General features: G+C 38.5%; 2 protein-coding genes across 3 annotated transcripts in view; one reads left to right on the forward strand and one right to left on the reverse strand.

Annotated features, from left to right (window-relative positions):
- Positions 1-27,730, reverse strand: part of SP2353 — a 741,117-nt gene that overhangs the window by 413,223 nt on the left and 300,164 nt on the right. The gene's annotated exons all lie outside the window — the stretch shown is intronic.
- geko overlaps positions 1-27,730 on the forward strand; it is a 47,847-nt gene that overhangs the window by 18,312 nt on the left and 1,805 nt on the right. The window lies entirely within an intron of this gene.

The raw sequence follows: 27,730 nt of genomic DNA on the forward strand, positions 1-27,730 counted from the left end.
CAATTTTACGATTAAAATATATTTAATTTTTGGAAACACCTGTTGGAAAGTGAGACACCAGGTAAAATTGTTCAAAATAATAGCAGTACTAATAATTTTCATTTCAGCTTAATTTTGAGATTTTAAATTTTACATTTCTCAAAATTCTAACAATCCCCATCCAATTAACAAATGTAAATAATAGTTAAAAAAAAGTTTAAAAGATTTGCAGCAAGTAAATTTTTAAATAAAAAAAACTGCTAATATTTTAAACAATTTTAACTGGTGTTTCACCGGCAGGTGCTTCCAAAAATTTAATATTTTACAATCGTAAAATTGAACATATTTCAAGCTGAACATTGCATTAGGTCCTAAGTAACATTGATCGATTCTCTTCGTCGACTTAACTTAAGCAGTTAAACCGTAACTTAAGCAGTTATTTTTCCGACAATAATATTCCAAGTTTTAGTTCCACGGGTTCAAGTGGGTTTAACCATGATGCTTTCTACTTTGATAGAATAAACTAAGTAGATGTCATAAATGCCATGTACTCCACCAAATCAAATGCTCTTAGAGTTGACATGCCACCAATGAAATTCTTAAAGGCTTTTTGTCCTCTATTAATTGAACCTATAACAAACTTATTTAACACTGTTGTCGCTACAAGTATATTTCCAGATGCATGGAAGATATAAAAAAATATACTAATTAAGAAAAAGGCTATTGTGAACACATTGGAAAACTTGCGACCTATTAGCATCCCAAGTAACATTTAAAGTTTTATGAAATACTACAAAGCTACTATAAAACAACGTTCATAAAACCCTGGTCAAGACTGCTTTGCCATTGATGCATCCACCAAAACCTCATTGATGCTAGAATCTGTCTAGTTGGCCCACCCTGGAGAAGGTTCTGAAAGGTGTATTTTCGAAGCTCTTCAAGATTGATTTACTGCAAAATGGTTGTACGATAAACGCATTGAAATCCATTTCAAAACCATATTTAAGCTACAATAAAAGCTATTCGGCAACAATTAAAAGCATTATCCGAACCATTTACCCTAGCCACTTACTAAGTTCACTAGAAAAACAGCAATCAAGATAAAAAAGGATTCATAAATACCATCCGATCTTATCAAAATAATTAAAATAAAAACTGATCGTATAAAACTCCTGCCGAATTTCCAAAATTATAAAATAGTTCTCATGAAGTGGCCTAGTTTTAAGTGCCATTTAAAATTTGATGTGAAATGTACGTGAAAACATCGAAAAACTCCGCACACGGAAAACATCGATTTTACTAATTATTTTACATTAAGAAAATAAAATATATTCTTCAGATCGAACATTAAGTTTAGCCGAGATTTTTGTTTCTCATTATTTTTGCATTCTAAATATTTATCATGCTAAATAAACTAAAATAAAGTTATATCCAAGGAAAAATAGATCGAAAATCGAAGATTGTAAAAAACAAACAAAATAGTTGTAATATGGCGGAGGCATAAAAGTTGAATTTCATGGGCCATTTGTGACAAAGTTGTTTTGCTTTCAAGAAATCCTTAACAAATTCATATGGTTTTGAATTGGCTTTTATGAAGAAAACTTGTAGACTGTATTGAATTTATCTAAAGCCATTTTGCTTGATCCCAATCCGTTCAGATTTATGGCAGCATTTATAGCGGCAATGTTGCCTACAAAATGTTAAACGTCAAAGTTTGTTTATCTTTCGATAGTTGCGCTATGCGAATCAGCGTTCTTCCAGGCGATTCTCTCCCGATGACTTGGAAGCAGTTACTCAGAAAGTGTTCACAACATTTCGCATTTTGCACAGCTGTAACCTCGATCATTCCCGAAAAGATCCCCTTCTTCCGGGTGGTTCTGGAAGTGCACCATCAAACGATGCAGGACTGTACGGCTGAATGATTTTTTTTTTTCAAGTGATTTCGCCGAATAAAACCGCAGCTATGGATCGGAAACCAACTATCTAACTGATAGTTTCAGTGGTTTGCTGTCGGTACTAACGCAAGTTATTCCGATCTTCATCTATTCGCAAGGTCTGGAGAAGGCTGGTCTGTTTTCAGAATGTTTTGACAATGTTTTACGAATTTAAGGACCACGCTCACTTCTCTCTTCTCCACCAGATGCTCGGTCGTTGATGGTACCCGTTCCGTCGGACGTGCTGTTTCTTCTAAAGAACTAAATTTTACTGATATCGAATTCCCTTCGGTCGTTAGCATCGCTTGAATTTTTCCTTCAACTTCGTTTATCCTTCGAGATATCCTTATCATAAATTTGGTTTTCATTGACTATGAGGATCCATTCTTAAAGTTCAATTTATAAACAGAGAAGATTTTATGATACACTTTTAAAATCCTAAAAGGCAACAATATATGCCTTTTGCTCTCATTTAAAACATCATGGTTTTATGATTGCTTTTATAATGATAGAACAGGTTTATAGAGTATTTTATCAAGAATTCAATAAAAAATTACCAATGAAGTTTATGATTGATTTATAGATCAGTTTTATGGTGGGATTGAGAACTACTTTAAATTTAATTTGAAAACAAGACAATTTTTGACTGCTCACCAGACTGTAAAAGGTTTTTAAAACAGCGAAAAGGTGAACTACTAGGCAGGAACGTTTTACACTGTGAAATGCTGTATTTAAACTAAATGGATTATTCATTGCCATTATAAAACCATCATAAATCAAAGTGAATGCCAAATGATTGCAGAATTGTTACTTGGGATCCTTTGCGCATTATCAAAAGTATTTGAAAAAATTGTTAAGATGAACATTTGCGATTACATCAATAGGCACAATCGTCTGAACCAATTTCAGTCAGGTTATCGTTCGAAGCATAATACTAAAACAGAAATGCTCAAAATAATTGACGATATAGGACTAGTAGTAGACAAGGGTCGCCCGGTTGTTCTAATACTATCAGATATTTGTCAAGCGTGTGATACTGTGTCGCATAAAATTTTATGTCAAAAACTGAGATCATATTTAGGATTTTCAGACCATGCTGCAAACTTGATTAATTGTTATTGAAGTATGCAAACACAGGCTGTATTTAATAATGATGTTTTTTCCTCAATTTATTTCCATAAGAAGGTTATTCTGGGGCCAATCTTATTCTCGTTGTACGTTAATGCCCTCCCTGAAGTAATAAAGAATTGTAATTTTCATCTGTTTGCCGATGATGCTCAGTTATATTTTGACTGTGAAAATCAGAAAATATTTTGACTCAGCTGGAGGTAAAGGGTGTCCACGATAAAATTGCCACACACAAAATTGATTCGTAAAATTCGAGTTTTCATCCGATTGCCATCAAATTTTCAGGGATTGAGAAATAACTATTAAACTTCATTTTACCATTTTACTCGTATTTTATTTACAGTCCATACGCAAATGCCCGCACCTTGGCCTTAACCCCGGCCATAAGATTCTGCACAACCTGTGAATCAACCGTTTTTTGCATGTAAACCCATACTTTCTTCAGTTCCTCGACTGTCTTCACTACCTTAGGTCGTTTAAGAAGATGCTGCTTCATAATCGCCCAGTACTTCTCGATGGGGCGGAGCTCCGGAGTGTTGGGAGGGTTGAACATTTTCGGCACGAAATTGACCTTATTGTCCGCATACCACTTCAGCACGTCCTTGGAGTAGTGGCATGAGGCCAAATCCGGCCAGAAGATTGTTGGGACGTTGTGGGCCTTCAGGAGAGGAAGCAGCCGCTTCTGGAGGCACTCTTTTATGTACACCTGTCCGTTCATCGTGTCCTGGGTCACGAAAGGTGCACTCCGCTTCCCGCACGTGCAGATGGCTTACCAAACCAGGAATTTCTTCGCAAATTTGGACATCTTCTGAGTGCGGACATGCTCCGGAACGCTGAACTTATCCTTGGCCGTGAAAAAAAGGTTGCCGGGGATCTGTTTGAAGTCGGCCTTCACATATGTTTCGTCGTCCATGATGCAGCATTTAACTTTCGTCAGCATGTTGAGGTACAACTTCCTGGCACGGGTTTTGGCGGACTTGTTCTGCTTCTCGTCGCGATTAGGGGCCTTTTGTACCTTGAACGTTCGAAGCCCAGCCTTAGTTTTGGCCTTCTGGACAAAACTTCGGCTTAGGTGCAGCTTCTTAGCCACATCCCTAACGGAGGCGTTCGGATTTCGGTTGAAGGCCCCAACTACGCGGTTGTGATTTTTGGTGTTGTACGGAATACTTTTTCCTTCACTTCTGGGCTTCCGATCGGTGGTCAACCGTTCCTCGAACCGCTTAATCACTCGCGACACCGTGGAATTCGCGATTCCCAACGTTTTAGCGATGGAACGATGCGAGAGATCCTTGTTCTCGTGATGAATGCGCAAGATTTTATCACGCACGAGCTGTTCTTTCGACTCCATTTCCGCGAGTTTTGATCACAGGACTTTAAAACTTGCAGGATGTAAATAATGCACTATGAACTAAATCCACCCAAATTTTCATTAAATTCTACCCAACGGTTAAAAAGTTAGAGCAATTTCATAGTGTGGCAATTTCATCGTGGACACCCTTTAGCTGTGTTCAAATCCCGGTCCAGTCTAGGAATTTTTCGGGTTGGAAAATTTCTCGACACCCCTGCGCATAGAAATATGATTGGACTTGCCACATAATTATACTAATGCAAAAATGGTACAGGTATCGAAAGCTCTCAATTAATAACTGCGGAAATGCATCAATAACACTGCGATAAGCTTGAAATGCGAATCAGAAGAAGAAGATTGGTCTGTAAAGAATATGCTCACCTTGAACTCCAAGAAAACAAACGCAATTTTTATTTCAAATAGTTCTTATCAAAATATATTACAACCTTCATTGCTTTTAGACAATTGAATATGTTGATAATGCTACCAGCTTGGGAATCCATTTTCAATCCAATTTTTGATAGGATAAATATGTGTTGTCACAATGCGGAAAAATTTATACTTGTTGACATTCACTTTACATAACATCACTTCTTAGAGCTGATGCTAAAATTAAACTAAACAAAAACCTCCTCCTTCCTTATTTTTTGCGTGTGATTTTCTCCAATGATGTATCCACTGGTACGTTCAATAACCTTCGGCACTTAATTCGTGTGTTCGATATGTTTTTAATTTAAGTAGATATTCTAATGTTTCTTACCTGCAACATCATATAATAGGATGCCCTTTGGTAAACTTTGGCAAGAGAACTAAACAACCTGGTTATCTGCACAGAAAATTGCAAAATTTATAAAGCAATCGGTCCATTTAAAATATTTTGCCAAGACATTGCACAGGCAACTATCCACGGCCCATACAAATTTAATTTTTTTTTTTGTATGGACAATTGTCTACGCAGGGGGAGGGGGGGGGGGTCTATAATCCCAAAAAACTGTCTACGTAGTTTATGAACAGCCCCTAACAGCATTTAAGAGAGGATGTATTGAGCATTTTATTTTAGTAGTAAATGGAGTTTAGATAATGTTACGTATAATTTTTTTTTGTAATAGACTTGTAGTGCTTGTTCCACTTTGATATGACGGGTGCTCAATAAAAAATGAGAATGAATGAGTCTTTAGATACAAAATACAAGTCAATCAAATAAAACTACAAGGAACAGCGCTATGGGGTTGTACGCAATGGTAACGTAGGACTACGTGGTTTTATACATGTATGTAATAATATTATTTGTTTACTGCAACATGAACTTGTGTTTTGCGTAGGAATAGGAAATTGAGCGAGGTTCTCTCTGTTTATGCTCTTTAGTATGACTTTTGATATGAATTTTAGTTGGGAAATGTTCAGAAATTTAACTCTGTTGGAAAATCTTGGTGGCCCTGACAAGGAACGATGGTAGTACAGGCTTAAAGCCTTTGGAAGATGATGATGACGTGTAGACAGCTGGATCAGTAAATCGGACCGGACAATCTCATATTCTTCGGTTCAATGATTGGGCACTCGCAAGAGTCTTGGTCCGTCTGATGCTGGGCAGGGGTTGATCTGGCTTTTAAGTTTTGCTCGTTAAACTCCTTCTCTCAACAAGTTGGTATATCTAAGTTTTTAGCAGAAAGACACTTAGCGCTTTTCTCGGCGAAATTATGATTCTGTTTCACGTCAGATAAATAAGTACATTTATTTATTTTCTCTACTGCTCTAAATGAAACAAGTAGAAATAAGTACTAATGTCGGTTACACGCTCAATTAATTGAAAATTCGATAAATATTAAATGGAATAGCTGGAAAAATCTGTATGATTAATCGTTAATCGTTAATAATTGGACTATTAGGCATCCCTAGAAAAAAGTGTAATTTCATGTTTTTTGGTGGTCCTTCGAAAATGTTGAACATCAGAATTGCAACCAGCAAGTGTAACTCAAGAACCAACAGCGGTGCGATGCTGGTTTTCATTGCTCTGACGACGACTGAATTAAGAGGCTTAGAAGCAGAGGGGTGATAGTCAATTATCTTCAACGATTTCCTCTTCTGAGGAAATGGCTAAACTAACCTATTTCGAACTATTTCTGCTTTGCTCTTCTATCATTCAGAACAACAAACGTATCAATGAATGTGTTTGCCGTCGAGTTATTAACGAAACAGAAAGTCGATTAATAGAATCGATCAAAGTCTTCCAAGTTTGGTTTCAAGATTACAACTCGGGAGCACTCTTGTAAGTGGTCACCGTAGTCGACATATTTTCTGTGATAATCGACTGCCTTTGCTTCCGAAATTTGCAAAATAAGCTATCAATTTACAGTACCAAACTAAAATGTCATATAACAAGCTCTGTCATACGACACTGTTTCCGAAGACCGTCACGAATGTATGTATTTTAGTTTTTTCTCATGATAAGAGCTGCTGATGTTGTGCTTGTGTTAATTCTGAAAATAGCAAGCAACGATCTCCTTGTAATAACATTTCTGATCAGAAATGGTTTAATTTACACCAAATTGAAGAATTAGAACGACACCACACGTGTCATATGATAGGTATTTGAAATTTTACTTTTTGCTCGAATGTAGTTCTACCGTTTGTGTTGTGTAGGAGAGACGACGGTAGAGCATGAGAGTACGAATAAAAACAGACTGTCGCGCATGACAACGAAGCGAGTGTCGTAAAAAACGTCAACAGTTTCAACCCCTGCTCTGGAGAGCATTTTGTGTGGTCGTTACGCATTTACATCCTCCCTATTCGCATACGCCCGAAGATCGGAGGCGAATGACACTTCGACTTGTTTCGTCTTCTAACGACTCTCTGATGACAGTGTTGGGGAAGTAGCCATGCTACATCGACATTTTCTAGAAACGATTCTCTGATGACTGTGTTGAGGAAGTGGCATATGCATGTACGTAATGGGTGGATTTATTAGTTATTACGACGTTTTTAGACAATGCTATACATTTACCACTTTACCTTTTCAATAGTTTTTTTGTTAAAAATCAGTCAAAAAGGTTGCTGTCGATGTGTGGAAATATTTCTGATCAATTGGTGATAAAATTATTGAAATTGATCCAGAGGCAGCTGAGTTATTAACGTTTAAAATCTTAGATAATTACGTTACAATTTCCCCATAAAAAAATAATCGTACAAGTTATCAAAATTTTGAATTTGTTTTTCAATTGAAGTAGTTTTCCGGTTTTTCAACTTATACATAGAACCCCGTAACTATCATTTCACCGACACCTAGTACTGAAATTAACCAGGCCGACATTTTTTTTTTTATCATGTTTTGCTGTTTATCTGAAACGGGGAAACATATTTTGAGCACCCGGGAAAAACCAAGAATCTATTTTCTTAAGTCCAGTGGCCACCCTGAAATTATAAAAAAAAAACTTAGCACAAAGGTCATACAAACGATGCATGTTTTATCGCTCCAATAATTTACATCAACAGAATTAGGAGTTTCCACCGTCAAAAATTCAATTGATCACCCATTTCCCTTATACCACCGCTAGTCTCTTTGCAATGAGTTTTTTTTTTATAAATTCAATCCAACACAGCTTTCAAAGCTGTTACATCAAGCTTCCACCTTATTCATCCCAGAATATCAGAAATGTAACATTGAACTATTTCATAACATACACGAAAGTTATTCAAAAGCTGTCGACGCAATCTATGGACAGGCCCTTGGAATAAGAATTTGCGACCTAACCTACTTCTTGTTTCTGTTTCGTGAAACTTCTCGACAGAACAGATTTGCAATCTACCGGCATTGCCAATCGGTAAGTTACTGCATGCTAACCGTTCGCACCTAACTGGTTTTGTCGTTCCATAAGGTCAACCACACGTCAGTAGTACTGCTAGCAATGTATTCGACAGCGCCATGCAAATTGGGGCCAAGTGGATTGTATCGATGCCGACTCGGCTGTTCGATCACGTACCTATCTCATTACGTTCCAAAAACATTGAACCAGAGATACAACACCGAAATATCAGGTTTTCGGTTTAACCTTCAAAAGCTCGAAAGAGAGGGTGGAAGAGAGACAAAAAATACACACGCACACACAAAGTAACACAACCTACTGGTACCAAAAGTACCGCAGCAAAAAGTAAACAACTCTTCGCCCGTGGTGACCATCGAAAATGTGCATGATGTTGTTTCGGTTGGTAAACGATGAAAATTGAGAAGGTTTGCTGAAGAGAGGCTGGGGAGGAGGGGGAGGGGGAGGTTTCCATGGTGGATACCTCATGAGTGGTAGTCGAGCGATGGTTTGCATGGCAAACTGCAGCAATATTTGCAGCGCTCGATAGCGGCCATTCATCCATCCGCTCGTCTACGACGGCATTCGCGGACTATGAGGTAACTTCGAGCTGTGCCTGATTTGCAACGGTTGAGTAACCGATTTAAACTTTCGTTTTCTTTTTTTCGCTTTTTATACATGCAAAATCGAATCACATGAGTCTCTGTACGTATGTGGTTAACACCACACGGCTGGTGAAACTATTGAACGACGTTTGAGTTGCATATAATGATGTTCAAAAAAATGATAACTGACCGATACAAATGTTTACTCATAGAAATCATATTTTTTTCCGGACGTGACTTTTCCAAGCGACGAACCTCAGCATCATTTTTGAAGCAAAATATTACAAAAAAAAATTCACAGCTCGCCACATCGTGTCTGGAATTCGCACCTCCAGTGGATGAAACAAAGATCACTTGTATCGACTGAACGTTTTGAATACATCGACTCATTCATACCTCGCTGTAAGAGACATGGTGCCGACGCGGTGACCTGGTCACGGCTGGCCCAATTTTGGTCACTACAATGGGACAAGCAACACACGGTCGTAATATGGACAGTTTTTAATATGGGCGACTTGTCAATAAACTTACTGCTGAGTGCTGAGCAAGATAAATGCAAGTCACTGCCAGGTGAACTTTGTCTGTTCCAGTTACTCCAACTTGGCAACGCCAGGGGATAGTGCATCCATAATTAGCTTAATGAGCTTAGCACGTACACCCCGACCAGCAGCGTTGCAGCGTTCTGCAGCTAGAAATCGTTGTTATTATCATTGTTGAACTGGGAGTTCAAGTTGTTTGCTCACGGTGCGACGAATTTGCAATTAATGGAGGCTTGTTAGTTGTCTGTCACCCAGACAACGGACCGGCAATGCCAGCGAAAAGTGGGTGGGGAGGGGGCTGCCTAACAACGTCCTTCCACACCACCGCATCGGCTCAACTCAGCTGATCTTGAAAAAAGCTTTTGTGTGTATACTCGGATATTATGTAACAAGCCCGTGGTGGCCACCAGAAACGGTCGTCGTCGTCGCCGTCGTCATCATAAGCATTGCAGTGTGGTTGTTTTGTTACCTAATGCCACGCTGTAGAAAGGTTCCCCACCCAGTCAGCCGGTGGGAGATTTTGCTGATTTGGATTTACGAGCTGAAGTTGAAAGCGCATTAAGGTGCGCTGAGGTGGGGAGGGAAATGTTGTTTGAGCTGGGAAAGCAGTTTAATGGGTCAAACGAGCTAGTTGGTGACGTGTGAAATTAGATGGATGTCCATTCTGTTCTAGCAGAGATAACGAGTTGAATTTTCACTGTCTCTGTGATGTAAGCCGCCAACTGTACGTTCTTTAATGCGCTTATATTTAACAAAGTTTGTATAATTTAACTGGGGGATGTGGGGGATTTTCATACTAGCAGGTGGACAAACATATTTCCGTCATTTTTCGCAATTTATGCAATTATGCTTGGTATCATAAGTATACGTTGTACATAAACATTTTCGGTCATTTCATGACCAATTTCTGAAAAGGGCTTAACTTTTGATTGTTTTAAATTCAATGATCACATTTTTATATCACATACAGCTTGAAGCTTGTCTTCAGAAAATAAAATCTATAGAAGAAAGCCAACCAACATTTCAAGAATAACATGTGAAAATGGCCTATTAGCAAAAAAAAAATCATCTCTTCATTTGTTCCACATTCAAAATAAATTACATTTCGTTTAAACCTAGGTGCTTCAGCTACTACAGTAGCTTACCAGCCTTAATTGTTATGATATATACGATTTTCACCGATTTTATTCTCCATATCCACCGATTTTATTCTCCTTACCAACTCAATCCGATTGTGTTGACCGTGTGGAATCCCTTGATGCTGGTGAACATACGCTCGACTACTCAAAAATCGACTTCGTCATGCTCAACGAGTTCCTGATGAGCTGTGATTGGAGCAGTATTCTGGCAACAAATGACGTCAACGATATGGCAGCACAATTTTGCAACATAATTTGCAATTGGCTCACCGATAACACTCCAAGACGAAAACCTCCTATATCTCCTGCTTGGAGTTCTCCTCTCCTGCGGCTTTTGAAACGCGATAAAAATTCCTGGCAGCGTAAACTTCGCCGACATCGAACTTCTGAAACGAAACGCAACTTTCATCGCGCTTGCAACGCCTATCGTAAGCTTAATTCAACCCTATACAAGTCATATGTCTTGCGTGTCCAGACCAATTTACGTAGAAATCCCAAGAGCTTCTGGAAGTTTGTGAACTCCAAGCGAAAATCGTCGAATATTCCTTCATCCGTATTTTTTGGCGATTTGCAGTCTACTTCTATGCTCGAATCGTGTGATCTATTTTCCCGCCACTTCAGTTCTGTTTTTTCGGATTCAGCCGCCAACGCAGATGAAGTAGAAAGAGCGGCTTGCAATGTTCCTGAGGGTCTCATCGATTTGCGTACATTTGTGGTTAGCAATATGTATGTCGTTAAAGCTGTTAGGAAGTTGAAGAAATCTGTTTCACCGGGTCCTGATGGTGTACCTGCAATCATTTTTTGCCGCTGTGTTGCTGTTTTAGCTGATCCCCTAGCTCGCATCTTTACCGCCTCGTTGCACCAAGGAGTTTTCCCCGAAATATGGAGACATTCCTTTATGTTCCCTGTCCATAAGAAGGGCGACAAACGTGACGTGACAAATTATCGTGGCATAACAAGTCTATCTGCAGCTTCAAAATTATTCGAGATCATTGTGAACGATGCTATCTTCTTTCATGTCAAGAGCTACATTTCAGCAACGCAACACGGATTTATGCCAGGACGCTCAGTTACATCAAATTTGCTGGAGTTCACCTCAACATGTATAAATCACTTGGAAAATAGGGCTCAAGTAGATACCGTTTATACCGATCTGAAAGCGGCATTCGATTGCATCGATCATGGTATTCTTCTTCGGAAAATGTCTCGCCTGGGAATTTCGGATGGTTTGGTTGATTGGCTGAAATCATATCTTTCCAACAGAACACTTCGTGTCAAGCTGGGTTCGTGCACTTCATCACCATTTGCTGCAACCTCCGGTGTTCCCCAGGGCAGCAATTTAGGACCATTGCTGTTCACAATCTTCTTCAACGATGTGACGCTCCTCTTGCCGAGTGGTTGTGTGCTCATATACGCCGATGATCTCAAACTATACATTGCCGTCAGCTCCAAGCAATGTTAGACCAATTTGTTGATTGGTGCCGCTTAAACAAGCTTTCCGTCAGTATATCAAAATGTGTGGTCATGACATTTAATCGCACAAGAACGCCAATCGTATTTGATTACTCAATTGATGGATTTGTACTAGAAAGAGTAGAACAAGTAAGCGACCTAGGTGTAATGCTGGACCCTAAACTTACGTTTGACTTACACCGTTCAATGGTAATCACTAAGGCTAATCGTCAGCTTGGTTTTATATCAAGAATCTCAAGAGATTTTTCGGATCCGTACTGTTTAAAAGCACTGTACTGTTCACTCGTTCGTCCGATTATCGAGACTGCATCTGTTGTTTGGACTCCCTACCAATTTTCCTGGAACATCAGAATAGAACGTGTCCAAAAAACATTCATTCGTCGAGCATTAAGACAACTTCCTTGGAGAGATCCATTAAACTTACCTCCGTATGCTGAGAGATGTCGCTTGCTAAGCATGGACACGTTACAACGACGGCGACAAATTCAACAGGCAACATTCGTCGCGAAGTTATTAAGTGGTGAAATTGACTCTACCCACTTACTCTCTTGCTTGAACTTTCGTGCGCCAAGCAGATTTCTACGCTCAACGTTCCTATTGCGTCAAGACTCACACCGCTCTTCTTTTGGACAACATGAACCTGTTACGAGTATGATTCGCACGTTTTCTACAGTTGAAAAGTTGTTCGAGTTTGGGGAACCTGCTGCTCAATTCCAGAGACGTATTATTAACTCCAGATACATTTAGTATTTGTTGTGGCTTCTGGTTCATTAAGACTTATTGTCAGATGGATGTATTAAATAATTGTCAGATGGATGTATTAAATAAAAATAAAATAAAATAAAATACATATCTATGTGTTTTTACATTGTTCCTGCCAATGAATTGAATTCCTAAATTGCTACTGTATTTTAAACAGGTGTTCTATACCTGGATGTCAGTATTACAATTGACATATTAAAACTAAAAATTAAAGTAAATCTTGTCTAAGTATAAATGGAATTAATCGTTGGGGGGCAGGGGGCAACCCCGGCGTAGTGGTTCGAATCCATACCTCTCACGCCAAAGTCACGAGTTCAACCCAAGAGCGTTAAAGTGACTGTAACAAAAAAAAAATCGTTGCAAAGTTGAGGACTGCAACGATTTTTGCCTGAAATTATTAATTATTTTGTTGGACATTTGTTCTAAAGTCTCAACATTAAAAATTGTATGTACTTCAGTAGTACTGTACCAGGGAGGCAACTTCAAAATTAGCTTCAAAACTATGTTCCGAATCCTTTGAAGTACTTTTTTCCTGGTGTTGCAACAACTAGATCATATTGGCACAACATAGAGCATGGCTGCTCTAAAAATTGGTTTAAATATAGTATTAGAAGTTTATGCTTCAGGCAAAGTTTGGATTTCCTGTTTATAAGAGGATACACACAATTAATATATTTATTACATTTGGCTTGAATGCCCTCAATGTGATCTTTAAAAGTATATTTTTGGTATGCCAAATGTAAATTTCTGTTTAATAATTTTACCAAGGGTTTGGAACTCGGGTCTTATTTCTAAACAATATTCTCTAAAATTTTGTTCCTGATGACCTTTTTTAATTTTTTTTTTGCAAATTTCGCCAGATAACTTTTAAGGCAGGATCGCGTGATCTTTCATATTGCCTTTTACGTACATTTTTCAGACGGATCAAGAGCTGAAGATCGTCGTCTATATTAATTGAATCGAATTTAACCTCGCATTTTGGTACTGAGGCAGCTCATGCTTCAACTGTAGAAGAAGTCAAAGATTCAAGAGCATAATTAATTTCATCTTTGGTTTGCAAAGGAATGTTTGGATCAAAGCCCAATCAACTCTATGGTAATTGAAACTAGAGCTGTTGGGATTAGAAATAATTTCTTGGGAAATTTCAAAAGTTAGGGGAAGGTGATCAGAACCGAAGTCAGCATGGGTAACTAATTGGCTACAAAGTTGACATGAATCAGTTAAGACCAAATCAATAGTTGAGGGATTTCTTGCAGAAGAAAAGCATGTTGGACTGTTTGGATATTGAATGGTGTAATAACAATCATCAAACATAATATTACCATTGAAATTGGTTTGAGCATTATTCCATGAGCGGTGTTTTACATTAAAATCACCAATAGTGAAGAATTTTGATCTATGCCGGGTAAGTTTCTGAAGTCAGCCTTGAGAAAATTCTTTTGCTGGCCTACGCACTGGAATGGCAAATAGGCAGCTATAAATTTTGTTTCAACAGAAACTCTCAAAATTTCAAAAACTTTGGTTTCAAATGAAGAAAAAAATTGATGTTTGATTCGTCTATGAACAATGATGGCAACGCCACCACATGCTCCATCAAGACGATCATTTCTATGAATGAAATAATTTGAGTCCTTCTTAACCTTATGGTCAGGTTTAAGGAACGTTTCAGTTGTAACGGCATATTATGAACTCTCAAAAAACTATTTAACTGCTTATCCCCACTATCTCTAAGAGATTTTTTTTTATTATAGTCACTTTAACACTCTTGGGTCATTCGCGACTTGTCCGGGGTGAGATGTGAACTCGTGACTTTGGCGTGAGAGGTATGGATGTTAACCACTACGCCGGGGTCGCCCCCTCTCTAAGAGATTGAGCATTCCAATTCAAAGTATTTAATGATTTAAAATCCATTACTGAATTTCAAAGTCATGACAATATTGTTCGCAAATTTCACTGCAGTTTGAACAGCATCAAACATGGAGTAAGTTTTCAACACATCAGTAATCGTGTCAATTAATCTATATATATATATAAATGAATTTCTGTCTGTCTGTCTGTCTGTCTGTCTGTCTGTCTGTCTGTCTGTCTGTCTGTCTGTCTGTCTGTCTGTCTGTCTGTCTGTCTGTCTGTCTGTCTGTCTGTCTGTCTGTCTGTCTGTCTGTCTGTCTGTCTGTCTGTCTGTCTGTCTGTCTGTCTGTCTGTCTGTCTGTCTGTCTGTCTGTCTGTCTGTCTGTCTGTCTGTCTGTCTGTCTGTCTGTCTGTCTGTCTGTCTGTCTGTCTGTCTGTCTGTCTGTCTGTCTGTCTGTCTGTCTGTCTGTCTGTCTGTCTGTCTGTCTGTCTGTCTGTCTGTCTGTCTGTCTGTCTGTCTGTCTGTCTGTCTGTCTGTCTGTCTGTCTGTCTGTCTGTCTGTCTGTCTGTCTGTCTGTCTGTCTGTCTGTCTGTCTGTCTGTCTGTCTGTCTGTCTGTCTGTCTGTCTGTCTGTCTGTCTGTCTGTCTGTCTGTCTGTCTGTCTGTCTGTCTGTCTGTCTGTCTGTCTGTCTGTCTGTCTGTCTGTCTGTCTGTCTGTCTGTCTGTCTGTCTGTCTGTCTGTCTGTCTGTCTGTCTGTCTGTCTGTCTGTCTGTCTGTCTGTCTGTCTGTCTGTCTGTCTGTCTGTCTGTCTGTCTGTCTGTCTGTCTGTCTGTCTGTCTGTCTGTCTGTCTGTCTGTCTGTCTGTCTGTCTGTCTGTCTGTCTGTCTGTCTGTCTGTCTGTCTGTCTGTCTGTCTGTCTGTCTGTCTGTCTGTCTGTCTGTCTGTCTGTCTGTCTGTCTGTCTGTCTGTCTGTCTGTCTGTCTGTCTGTCTGTCTGTCTGTCTGTCTGTCTGTCTGTCTGTCTGTCTGTCTGTCTGTCTGTCTGTCTGTCTGTCTGTCTGTCTGTCTGTCTGTCTGTCTGTCTGTCTGTCTGTCTGTCTGTCTGTCTGTCTGTCTGTCTGTCTGTCTGTCTGTCTGTCTGTCTGTCTGTCTGTCTGTCTGTCTGTCTGTCTGTCTGTCTGTCTGTCTGTCTGTCTGTCTGTCTGTCTGTCTGTCTGTCTGTCTGTCTGTCTGTCTGTCTGTCTGTCTGTCTGTCTGTCTGTCTGTCTGTCTGTCTGTCTGTCTGTCTGTCTGTCTGTCTGTCTGTCTGTCTGTCTGTCTGTCTGTCTGTCTGTCTGTCTGTCTGTCTGTCTGTCTGTCTGTCTGTCTGTCTGTCTGTCTGTCTGTCTGTCTGTCTGTCTGTCTGTCTGTCTGTCTGTCTGTCTGTCTGTCTGTCTGTCTGTCTGTCTGTCTGTCTGTCTGTCTGTCTGTCTGTCTGTCTGTCTGTCTGTCTGTCTGTCTGTCTGTCTGTCTGTCTGTCTGTCTGTCTGTCTGTCTGTCTGTCTGTCTGTCTGTCTGTCTGTCTGTCTGTCTGTCTGTCTGTCTGTCTGTCTGTCTGTCTGTCTGTCTGTCTGTCTGTCTGTCTGTCTGTCTGTCTGTCTGTCTGTCTGTCTGTCTGTCTGTCTGTCTGTCTGTCTGTCTGTCTGTCTGTCTGTCTGTCTGTCTGTCTGTCTGTCTGTCTGTCTGTCTGTCTGTCTGTCTGTCTGTCTGTCTGTCTGTCTGTCTGTCTGTCTGTCTGTCTGTCTGTCTGTCTGTCTGTCTGTCTGTCTGTCTGTCTGTCTGTCTGACCCTTATAGACTCGGAAACTACTGAACCGATTGGCGTGAAAATTTGTTTACAGGGGTTTTTGGGGCCGTGGAAGGTTCTTATGATGGTTCGAGACCCCTCCCCCTTCTGTAAGGGGGGGCTCCCATACAAATGAAACAGAAATTTCTGCATAACTCGAGAACTAATCAAGCAAATGGAACCAAATTAGGCATGTGGGGGCGAGTGTGGGGGTATAAGGAGATAATCATAGGGGGTAGCCCCTTAGATAATAGGGGGGAGGGCTACGTACAATATAGCATGCTTTTTTTTTTAAATTGGCGCATAAACTCAAGCTAATATTGAATCCCGAGCAAGACCGGGCACACTCAGCTAGTGATTTCTATAAAAATTCCATTTGAGGAGCAGTAATGTTTTGAAAATTATCAAAATTTCCGTTAGAATTATGTTAGTGTTTTGATTTCTCCCCGTTGCAAAAGCAGCAGAGGTAGCTCCATTCACTCGCTAAACATTTTTAGCGGCGAGGGGAACAGATACAGATGAAGAATTTGAAGCAGGGGTGATATTTGTACTTACGGGTACGAATGTAGAATTTGTTCCTAGCTGGCCGTTGTTGACATCAGAGGAATTTGTACCTGGTCGGAAACGTGGAGCGTTTCCTATCTGTCGCTTAGAACGAGATCGTAGGATCGCTTTGCGAGTCTTACATTCCCAAAAATTGGATTTGTGGTTTTCACCACAATTTGAACATTCAAATTTCTTAGGATCTTCCTTCACAGGACAGTCGTCCTTTGCGTGAGAGGAATCGCCACAATTCATGCATTTAACTGGCATGTAGCAATTGTTTGTTCCGTGACCCTATCCTCAGCACTTACGGCAATGGGTAAGTTTTTCGAAATTTTCTCCAGTCTTCCACTTCACTCTGACATGGAGCATAAGGCTAGTTTTTGACGTAGGACTAGGTCTGTGATTTCTACATGAAGGTACACTTTGTGAAAACCAAAAATGAAACATGTAATAAAATTATGAAATTTTTTGAACGTTAATAACTCAGCTGCCCCTGGACCAATTTCAATAATATTATCACCAATCGATCAAAAATATTTTTACGCATCTTAACCATTTTTCAAAATGTCATAATTGAAAATGGCACGAATGAGCAACTGTTGCTATGATAATTAATATTATCATTCATTGCCTGTGAAAAGCGATTTCCCTTACACAGATTTCAAAGCTGAATTCCATCCATTCTCAGCAAACGGTGTTTATTCAATCACCGCGTGGTGAGTGATGGTGTTCTTCAGTACACAATGAAAGGCTCCCCGCAAGCAGCTAGCTATCAAAGATAGCCTCAACCGCTGATCGGATTCAGTTCCAATCACCGTGTGTGGTGGTGTCCGGTCATCGGCATCAGCTGCAGCAGCAGCAGTGCCTACGGCACGTGGCGTTGAAAATTGTTCTCCAGTAAACAACGAAAAGCTGCCTGCAAGCAGCGAGCTGCAGCCCACATGAGCATCCATAGAAGGAGAAAGAGGCCGCACCGCTATTGATCGGAGTCAGTAGCTCTTCGTGAGTCACTGTGGGCCATCTATGTCAAGAAAGTCATACGAAAGAGTGTAAACAGAAAAAAAAACCCCGCTCAAATTCCTATTCCTACACAAAACACAAGCTCCTGCTGCAGTTAACATATAAGATTTATTATATAAAACCACGTAGTCGTACGTTATCATTGCGTACAACCCCTTAGGGTTGTCTCTTTTAGTTTTTCTTTGAGATTAAGGTTGGTAAGTTCACTAGACTTGAAGTGAACTTAATAAAAATAATATGAAATCCCGTTGCACGAATCACCAGGACAGGATTTCATTTTCATTTTCATTACTTGGACAGGCTCAACTCCAAGTAATTTTGTCAGATCATCTTTGATCTGATCCAGGGATTCACCACTGGGAAGACCTTTCGTGACAACCTTGAACAGACGGTCAGTTTTGGTGTCCCTAGTAAAAAATGTGCAGCTCAGTAAGATACTTGAGCAGACGTTTGAATCCGTCCAAGGTTTCAGCCAATACACGGCAACCACCCCGACGGCCAATTTGAAGTGAAGACTTAAACACAAAACTGACAAATCTCGCATAATTTTTGAAAAGGTCCTATTTAAAAAATGCAAGGAAATCGAGTTCATCGAAACCAACTATTGGTCTTTTATCATTTTATGTAATGCTAAAACACCCATTCGAGTTCACATTCATTTGGTTAAGATAATCAAATATACAAATTTGTCAAATGTACAGTTTGGAATGCTGGGTGCTTGATTGTTTCATTTGGACATTTGGAATGCCTAACATGATTGATGATCATATTCAGAAGGTGGTGCGTAGAAAACTAATCTAAAGGTCTAAGTAAGGGTACCAGTAATTTTGCAGGTATTAGGTACTCTATTCTGAAGTAAGGCAGAGAACTACTTCGGCCTAGTAGTCCATTTTCGGCCCATCGAGCAGAAAACTTCAAATAAACCCTGGATTTCAGAGCTAACAAGTCAATTATGCGTTTGGTACGATACTTTAGCTAATAAGCTACGGAACGAAGTCAATGAGAACGCATGATATGAATGGTTGCACCCATTATTCCTAAAAACAGAAGAAGCGCTCCGACCGAATCAATTTTTATCTTCATTCGATAGGCCGAAGTGAATTCATTGGCGTTTCAAAGGCGTTTCAATGCGTTTTGCCGAATTTAGAATCCATAGGTCGAGTTTGGCGTCAAGAAGCAGTGTTAGACTTTTGACAATATCTCAACGATTGGTTTCTCTTTATCAAATCTTACGGTACATACGAAAAGGTAAACACATTTGGAAGCCATCAGTAATAATAACAATCCGTTTGGTGCTAAACTGCGCTAGATTAAGAAAGACTAAGTGCGGGTTGCGCTTAATAGGCCAGAGATGGGGTAGTTAACCCTATATGACAGGGAATCTAACATCATGTAAATCAAAACGTAAAATGTAACACTCATTGATTATGTCATTTAGAAATAAACGTTCAATGTAACATGTCCGAAGTACACCTTGACTTGTCAAAACGTTCTATGTGGTTTTTCCTATATTGTAGCACAAAATTCAATATAAATAGTGGTTTTACCGTTTCTACTGAAATTTCACCGGTACTAATCACTGACTATGGTAAAAATAGTTTCAAATCAGTTTAAAAAATTATCTGTTGATCTTCAACATTGTTTTTCTCAATCAAGCGGAAATGTTACATTGGTCATTTTGAAAAGTTTCGCGAGAAATGTTCAAATAATCTTCACACCTGCTATTTCGGCATGCATAATTTTAGCATATCTAAAACACCAAACCTCACGGATTTTGGAGTAGGCTCTGCCGTTTGAACAAGTTTGACGTGTATTTTCTTCTCTGTGTTTTTTCTGCGAAAAAAATATATTAGAAAACAGATTTCGGCAAATATTTTTTTTTTAACGATCTGATAGAGATTTCCGAAGTGATTCAAAGCTTCAGAGGGCAGCAGCTGGATCCAATATATATCCAAGAATAGAGTACTCTCACATTAACCGTACCCTGAGAGACCCACATATCACACCGGTCCAGAAGCCGCTAACAAGAAGTTCAAGCGAAGAGTCAATAATGAGCTCGGAAAACAAACTCCTCCACTGAACCTCCGACGTTCTTTCGTTTTCAACGACATCACGGAGAAGCGACCCACAAGTGCTGATCCTGAGGACTCCTTTAGTGACATTTCATATTAGATACACCAGATATGGATGATGGAAATCTGAAAATTACAAAAAGGTCACAGATACAGGACTACAGAAAATCCTCCCTGATGAAAAGGAAACACCAGGTATCAGGGTGTATTCAAGGAGAGACAACATGCTCATTCTGTTCAATAGTACCATCATCAAATGCCAGTACGAGGTGGAGGAAACGGCCAAGGGCTTGGTGGATATCATCCTGATTCAAGCAAGAAAGAGGGACCATGAAAGTACCGGCAGCACCAGGTTACAATATTCAAGAATAGATACGAAAAGCATCGAAAAGTGATACAGAAAGAGAGAGAAGAGTATTCTACTACAGATGCCGATTATTCAACAGGACTCAACGATAATCGAGATGACAAAGATTCAGCAGCAAGGAAACAATACATAAGCGGTGAGATCTAACTGATTGCAACTAGATATAAAAATATGAAATGCATCCTACTAAATACGTGCCATCTACAAAGCAGGAATTGCAATATCGGTACTAAGTGTATGCGGGGCTTGTTGTAAGTGAAAGTAACCTCGGAATGGACGTGAGTGACCAGGCATTCTGAAATGGGCTACTGAATCTCAACAGAGCTATCACCTTTCAACTTCCGGACTAAAATTGTTTGCAATGGGATCAGTATAAGATAATAATAGATTATATTGCAAACATTTTTCTTCAATAAAAACACTGCCGGACAGTGGAGGTTGAATAGTATATACATACATATACATACATCTAAAACACCAAAATTCACGATCGAATACAACAACACATAGAAACTATGACCAAGATAGTACAATACAGAGCTGTATTTCTAAGCATCGTGACATGACTACACGACAGGATAAAAATGTCCAGCCTAGAACGGACATGGCGAAGGTTCAAATCGTAAGATGAGAAAATTTCTACTCCTTTCTTTACTGAAAATTAGACAACGGCGTCCAAATTTGAAAGCAAAAATTTAAATTTCCATTTCATAGAATATTATGATAATGCCCAAGCAACACCATTTGTTTCCCAGCGAATAACAACAACCGTAGTGTGACTAAATGAAGGTCTAAATTATGGACAACGCATCACATATAAAACTTCATTGTACCTTAAAAAGCGCAGAAGGTGAAGTCTCTTTGCAACTTATGTTTGTTGCAAAAGGAGTTGCAAATCAGTTGCATGAAACATTCTTTTTTGATGACACATGTTGCAAATGAGGTTTGGACTGACTTAACTGTAATGTTTTACTGACAAATTTAAAACAGAACAGTGATGTTTTCGAATACATGTTAACTACATTCTGATTAACCACATTTGTATATGTTTTGGATTATTTGTGTGGTGATGCGGAAAAAGAATACTGATGTTTTTATGTGTACTGCAAAATCAGATATGACAATCGTAGAAAAGTCATCTGAATAAAAATATGAAATTAATGACTTTAAAAAACTAATTACTAATCCGTTTTTTTCAAGCGCATCAAGTTTTATGGTGAATTGAAACATTTTACTTCGATTAATTATACGCGCCTTATCGAAGTTTACAAATTGATGCCCAAATTTGCAGCTCAAAAATTTAAAAAATTTACTTCGCAAAAAAAATTAAATTGAATCTTTTGGATAAGATTACAGCTGTTATAAGTGTTTCATGTTTTTATGATAATATGGTGCGAATAATCGTGAATAAATTGAAAAAAAAATCAATATATTTATTTGCGGTGGATTACATATGGCTGCCAATATTCCGACCAGCATTATAATTGTGTACATTGCGGGTCAGAATTTCCAGTACAACAATATTTGTTTGTTTGTTTCTATGATTAATGTTTGGTTTCACTCTAACCGAACGAAATTAGCATGAAGATGAGTTCTTAAAACTCAAAATTTTGTTTAAAAAAATTTAATAACCAACGGCAGGGTTGCGGCCATTCTTTTGCTATAAAAAGTTCCGCGTACATCGTACGGGTTAGGCAAAAGATGTGCGTTTGACTTTATACTATCGCATTAATGGCCCTTCGCTCATTTTCAACTTCTATTCAATTTTCATACTGCCGTACTCTAACGGAACTACCCACCTACCCTCTTCTAAAAGATCATTCTCTAGCTAATAAATTATCACACTAAAGCTTCATGTTAGCATTTCCAACCAACTCTATATAAAGTTGTTTTTCAGAATTATGAAATCAATTTATTTATGATATTTTGTACTTCTTCGTTACAAGAACGAGTTTTAATTTATGTGTTTGACACATAAAATCTGTCAATTTAGCTAAGTTTACCGGTTTCATGTGTCAAGCACATACTTTACGATTTCTTTTTGTATCTTGCAAGTGTAAAATATCATCATAACACCTGATGATGTAATTCTATTACATAACTTGTGGATGACCCCAAACTTTTTGAAAAAGATATAATCCTCAAAAAAATCATTTGTTTCCATAAATAAAAAATTAGCATGTATAAATATGTTTCGAAATGCATCATGCAAAAAGTTGGACTCCCAACAAAACAGAAAGGTGGGTTACGTATGGTTTTGAGTCCATCTTTTTACGATGCTGTCTGAATAAATTAATTTACACGTAAATGTTCATAAAAAAAAGAACAAAATGGAAACTGCAAAGTAGTTGGTTGTGGTACACTGTATGCGGCATTCAAAAACGTCATGAGAAAACTTGAACCATTTATGTAAGTCTATTTATATGCTCATTCATATTGTACTTAGAGAAAGCTGGATGAATTTAAGTGAACTAGTGTTTAACACGAACAAATAAATAAATAAATGTAAAAATGCAACTTTAAAAAAAAAATATACCAGCTAGCTGCTGCGTAGCATCAATTTCAGGTTCGTTCAAAAATGCTTGCTTTTTGACCGGTTGATGGATCATAATATTACAGGGCACACACTTTCCAACAATTGGAGTATGGGATCGATATTTCGACGCTTAGATTTATATCTTCAAACGCTCAGGATTCAAACTTCCATTTTACAGCGCTCTGGCTGTTCGAAAATAGTATCTTTACAAAGACTAAATTTAATATTTTTGATCAGATGGTGTGACACCAGCTCTGGAAGTGTGAATCCCAAAGGAGTCATAGTCTGGAACCGGACTGGTGAAATCTAGATCCTTTTTTGTGGTAATTTCAATAAATGCCCTTATTACCGTAGATTCCAATTTACGTAGATTCGCATCAATTACCATGGTGATTTGACTCATTGTATGAATGGAGAATCAAAGCAATTTCACTACGTCGATTGCACAAACCGTGGCTTTTTTCCATCATCAAGCCATCACTCACTCAGCTTTAAAAAAATAACTCGTGATTATAATGCAAAGCCTTCTATCAAAATTCCGAAAAAGTACAAATCAACAACAACATTACACCATTAGAAAATAGAGTTGATCTTTTTGAGTTCTTTATTATTCTGCACCTTTAACGAATGAAAATGCTCACATATAACTAATATCAAGTAAAAAATTCTGAATTGATTCATTTTTACATGTTTGGAATATTTGTGAACATTCTTCATTATAGCAACATGAATTTGGCCGATAGTGTACGTTTCATCCAGATATAATTTAAGTCACTGAGCTGTTGCAAAAATGTAAAATAGTACGTTACAATAAGGTTGCTATTTTTCAAGACATAATGAAAGTTTATAACAAGTATTTTTTGCGTTGTAGATGAATGAATATTAAACTTAATGTTTCTTATTAAACTGCAACGGTTTGTCAACAAAGTGGCACCATTACGTATTATCGATGGTATCCATGTCCCAGTTATGTTGAAGATAAGTAGCAAATGCGTAGTTTGAACAATCATAAAGTTAGTTGAGTATGTGCGTGCTTTAAACGTCACTTTTCAGTAGAATGCGGCATCGAGTGATGAGCGATCGGTGCAGCTCTTCCATTAGCAGCAATCAATTTCGGCGTTAGAATCCTCTAGTTCTGGCAATCGCCCGCTGGTGCAGTTTCCAGTTCGCTAGCAGTTCCGGCAAATATAAGCTACAAGACTTTTCGGAACCGCTGCAACATCACCTCCGACGGCGTTCAACTTTTCCGCTGATTGAAATGCTGCTAGCGAGGGAGCTGCCGCATTCTCGTTCACCGGTGCTAATATGATAGCTGCAGTCGAGGATCCCTTTGGAATGCGCAACGGATCTGCTGATATTTAGCCTAGGAGCTGGAGGTGGTGAAAATGTGTCACCCGGACCCATCCGGACGGCTTCGCGGCGTCTTTTCCAGTTGTGTTTATCATTATTTGTATAAGCTATTGCTTGAACGATTGAAAATATTTTTGATTTATGGGGTTCAAAAAAAATTTATTTTGCTTTTGTGGCTATCGTTTTTGCTTTAGTTCACGTTAGTTACCACCATCCTCCGCCGTCCGTGATCTTATCGTCCTCATCGTGATCTTCCTCACCATTGTTAATTGCTAGTCCTATTTCCTGTGCAGATGTTAGCCCATGCATTACGATTTATTTGCCTTTGTCAATGTAGTCCAAAAGTGTTTTACAAAATCAAAGCGACATGACATATTTGAGCCATGGTAGATACTAGATGGTCGCAACAAACCTTTATAGTAACAACTTGATCCAGTTGGTTGCAAAACGAGGTTTGAATACTTAAAGATTCATAACGAGATTGCAAATAGGTTCTTAATCACATCTTGGTTCGTTAACTCTTTACTAACATCTCAAAACAGTTGATCAACAGATACAAAAAAACATATCATTCACACTTTGTTGCAACCATGTTTCAAAAAACTTAATGTTTTGTGGAACTCTCGATAAACAAATACAACACAAGTTAGATTTGTTGCTCAAGTGTTTCATACAATATCACGTAGCATATAACTTCATATAAATTAAAGTGTAACATTTTTGCTCCTCCCATTTGATGCATAATTTGAGAGGTCATCCAAGCAGTACTTAAGTTTCATTATTGTGACCTAAAGTAAATCAATTAACATACTTTAAACAGTTTAGTATCAAGTTGTATTTCTCGTAGATTTCGGGGCAACTAAAAAAAAAGTAAAATAATTGACGATGTTTTCTGTGTTGCTTGGGTGGTTGAGCAAGACAAAATACGGACATATTAAAAACGCTAACATTAAGGCATTTGTGAAGTTTTTTTTTTAATTTAACTGAATCAAACTAAGAGTGTATAAGTTCATTTATTTACATAATAGCTTTACCGGAGCAAGCGCGTCACGATTCGATCCTGCAGTTTTCGATCAAATTTTTGAGCGAAGAATATAAAATCAAAAAGCAAGCGAAATTCCCCAAAAAGTTCCTTGTATGGCGAGCAATCGGCAGTTGTGGGCTGAAAAGCGAAACTTTCGTTACTTCTGGGACCATGAACCAGCAAATTTACCAGCAAGATTGCCTACGGAAGAGACTACTGCCTTTTCTGGAGCAGCATGAGGTGGATTGTCTACTCTGACCGGACTTGGCAAGCTGACACTACTCAAATTCCACCAAACAGTGGTACAGCGAAAATGGCGACACAGTGGCTCCTAAGAAGAACTAAAGTCAATTGTCAATTGTGAAGCACATATTGAAGAAAAAGGGTGGAACTGCAATTGACCTGGAGGATTTCAAGCGAAAATGGAATTTGGCAGCCAAACAAGTGGGAACGTGTACGAAGAAAAGTTCGGGCAATGGTATATGGTAAGAAGGAAGACTGAAGCAATGGTCTAACAATAAGCATAATACCTACTAATGTATAGTTGTTACATACATCTATGAAAAATAAAATGCATTTTTAAACCCTAACAAGATTTTCGTGTCCGGATTTTTTCGTGTTCAACCTTTATTTGTATTTGTTAGCGTAGCATAGAATTTATTTGTTTAGCATAGTCAGACTATTCAGTTAAAATCTTTCCATGGAAAATTGTGATGATCAGCACAGTAAAGGTCTTCAAGCGTAACTTTCCGATTCGCTATTCGGTCCAACATATCAACATTCAATCTAGACTGGATGCTTCTTCGTTTTCGGTTTTGCAACCGGTTAGGTGACTTTTATTTTGGAAAAGCACAACAGCTGTATGATTTGTGCGATATCATCGTCGATCTGTTGCGTCATCCCATTGGTCAAACACGAAACGTTTTGCACCGTCAGTATCAGTGCTAGTGAACAACCTTTCGGACCCAAGAGGTAATAGTAGTACGCGTCTAGTACATTGTGAACTGGTTCGGTGCAGTTTTGTCAAAGGCATTGAGTCCAATTGAGAGCTGGGTGTTGGTGTGAAATGGGCGCCACCTGCAGAACTGTTTCCAAATTTGTGGAACCTGTACGAAAATTCCACTGAAACCTGTATCTGCCGCAGAAGTCTTGCTTGAGCTATCAGTAACTGTTGAATGCTCTGATAGTTGCAACAACAACAACAACAACAAGTAATCCCTTTAAATTTATTGATTCCAGTATTTGAATATCTTCTGATAAGGATGGACAAGGAATTGATACTATAAATCTCTACTCTACTATCTCTGCCTTAAACATTGTATCTTCGTGTTACACAGCAAGCAAAAAAATTGATATCACATCAAAGTGGATGCACTTCAATCGTGTCAAAAATATGGTGTAATATTACTTGCCAAAAAGGACAAAATTATCATTAATACAGTGCATGTAAACCTGGTTAAATTGTCAAATTTAATTATCTTAAAGATAAATCGTCCATAGTTCAAACCCCTTTGTATGGGGTCTGCTTTGCATCTTGCATGAATTGACGTTACACTGCTTTTACTGCATTAATAAACAAAAGTGGCCATACAAATTACATAAGATGTTCGACAAATTTATTTTATGCAGTGTAGGAAGAGGACTATTTCTTGTTGTGAAAAAGCATGGGATTTTTTTTCTCTCTTGTGCCATTAAAATAAACCTTCCTGATGAAAAACGAAACCGACAACCAAATTGATTTCAACACTCATCTCAATTTGGATTGTTTTAAAAGGAAACTGAGTTTTACTTTCCCTAATGAACGAGTATCATAAATCAACGATATCAGAAATTATATGACCTGAATAGGTTACTAATATTAATCTAATAGTTTTTTTCTTCATGGAATACCTTGTTTGATTTATAAGGTAATCCACAAGACAAAACGATGCAAACTGACTAGTTAGCAGTTCATAATCAAGAAACGCCGCATTTGTGAAAGGACACCTTGATCATAAAGTTAAACCTGGATTGCATTATGGGTAGCTCCATATATCTTCCGCTTTCCTTGATTCAAGTCAGTACATCATTCGAGAATGTGCGTTGGTTATATTGCGGCTGAGTAAAGACGAGAATGTGAGTCATGAATAGCCCGAGTGCGTCAATAACGCACAAACATATTTGTTGATCGCATCCAAACGTGGGCGATCTGTAAACAACATGAAATCTATCGGTCAAACGAATTCATGGCAGAAATCATAAATTCTGGTTTTATTCCAGCTGAAAGTTTTTGGAAGCTATTCTTAGACCTTGTTTTAAACTGCCATCTCATTTGTATTTATATACAAATCAATTCAAATTTATTCACGTCCTTTTTATACTGGCGAGAGCTGATATTAATGGTTTTCCATGATACGGAAATTTGAATATTGATCAATGTATTGTAGCTGTGCGAATGAG

The sequence above is a fragment of the Ochlerotatus camptorhynchus genome, unplaced genomic scaffold (genome assembly GCF_037179485.1).
Source record: "Ochlerotatus camptorhynchus isolate MF236.1 unplaced genomic scaffold, CSIRO-AGI_Acam_v1.1 ptg000035l, whole genome shotgun sequence".
In the NCBI taxonomy this organism is placed as follows: domain Eukaryota; kingdom Metazoa; phylum Arthropoda; class Insecta; order Diptera; family Culicidae; genus Ochlerotatus; species Ochlerotatus camptorhynchus.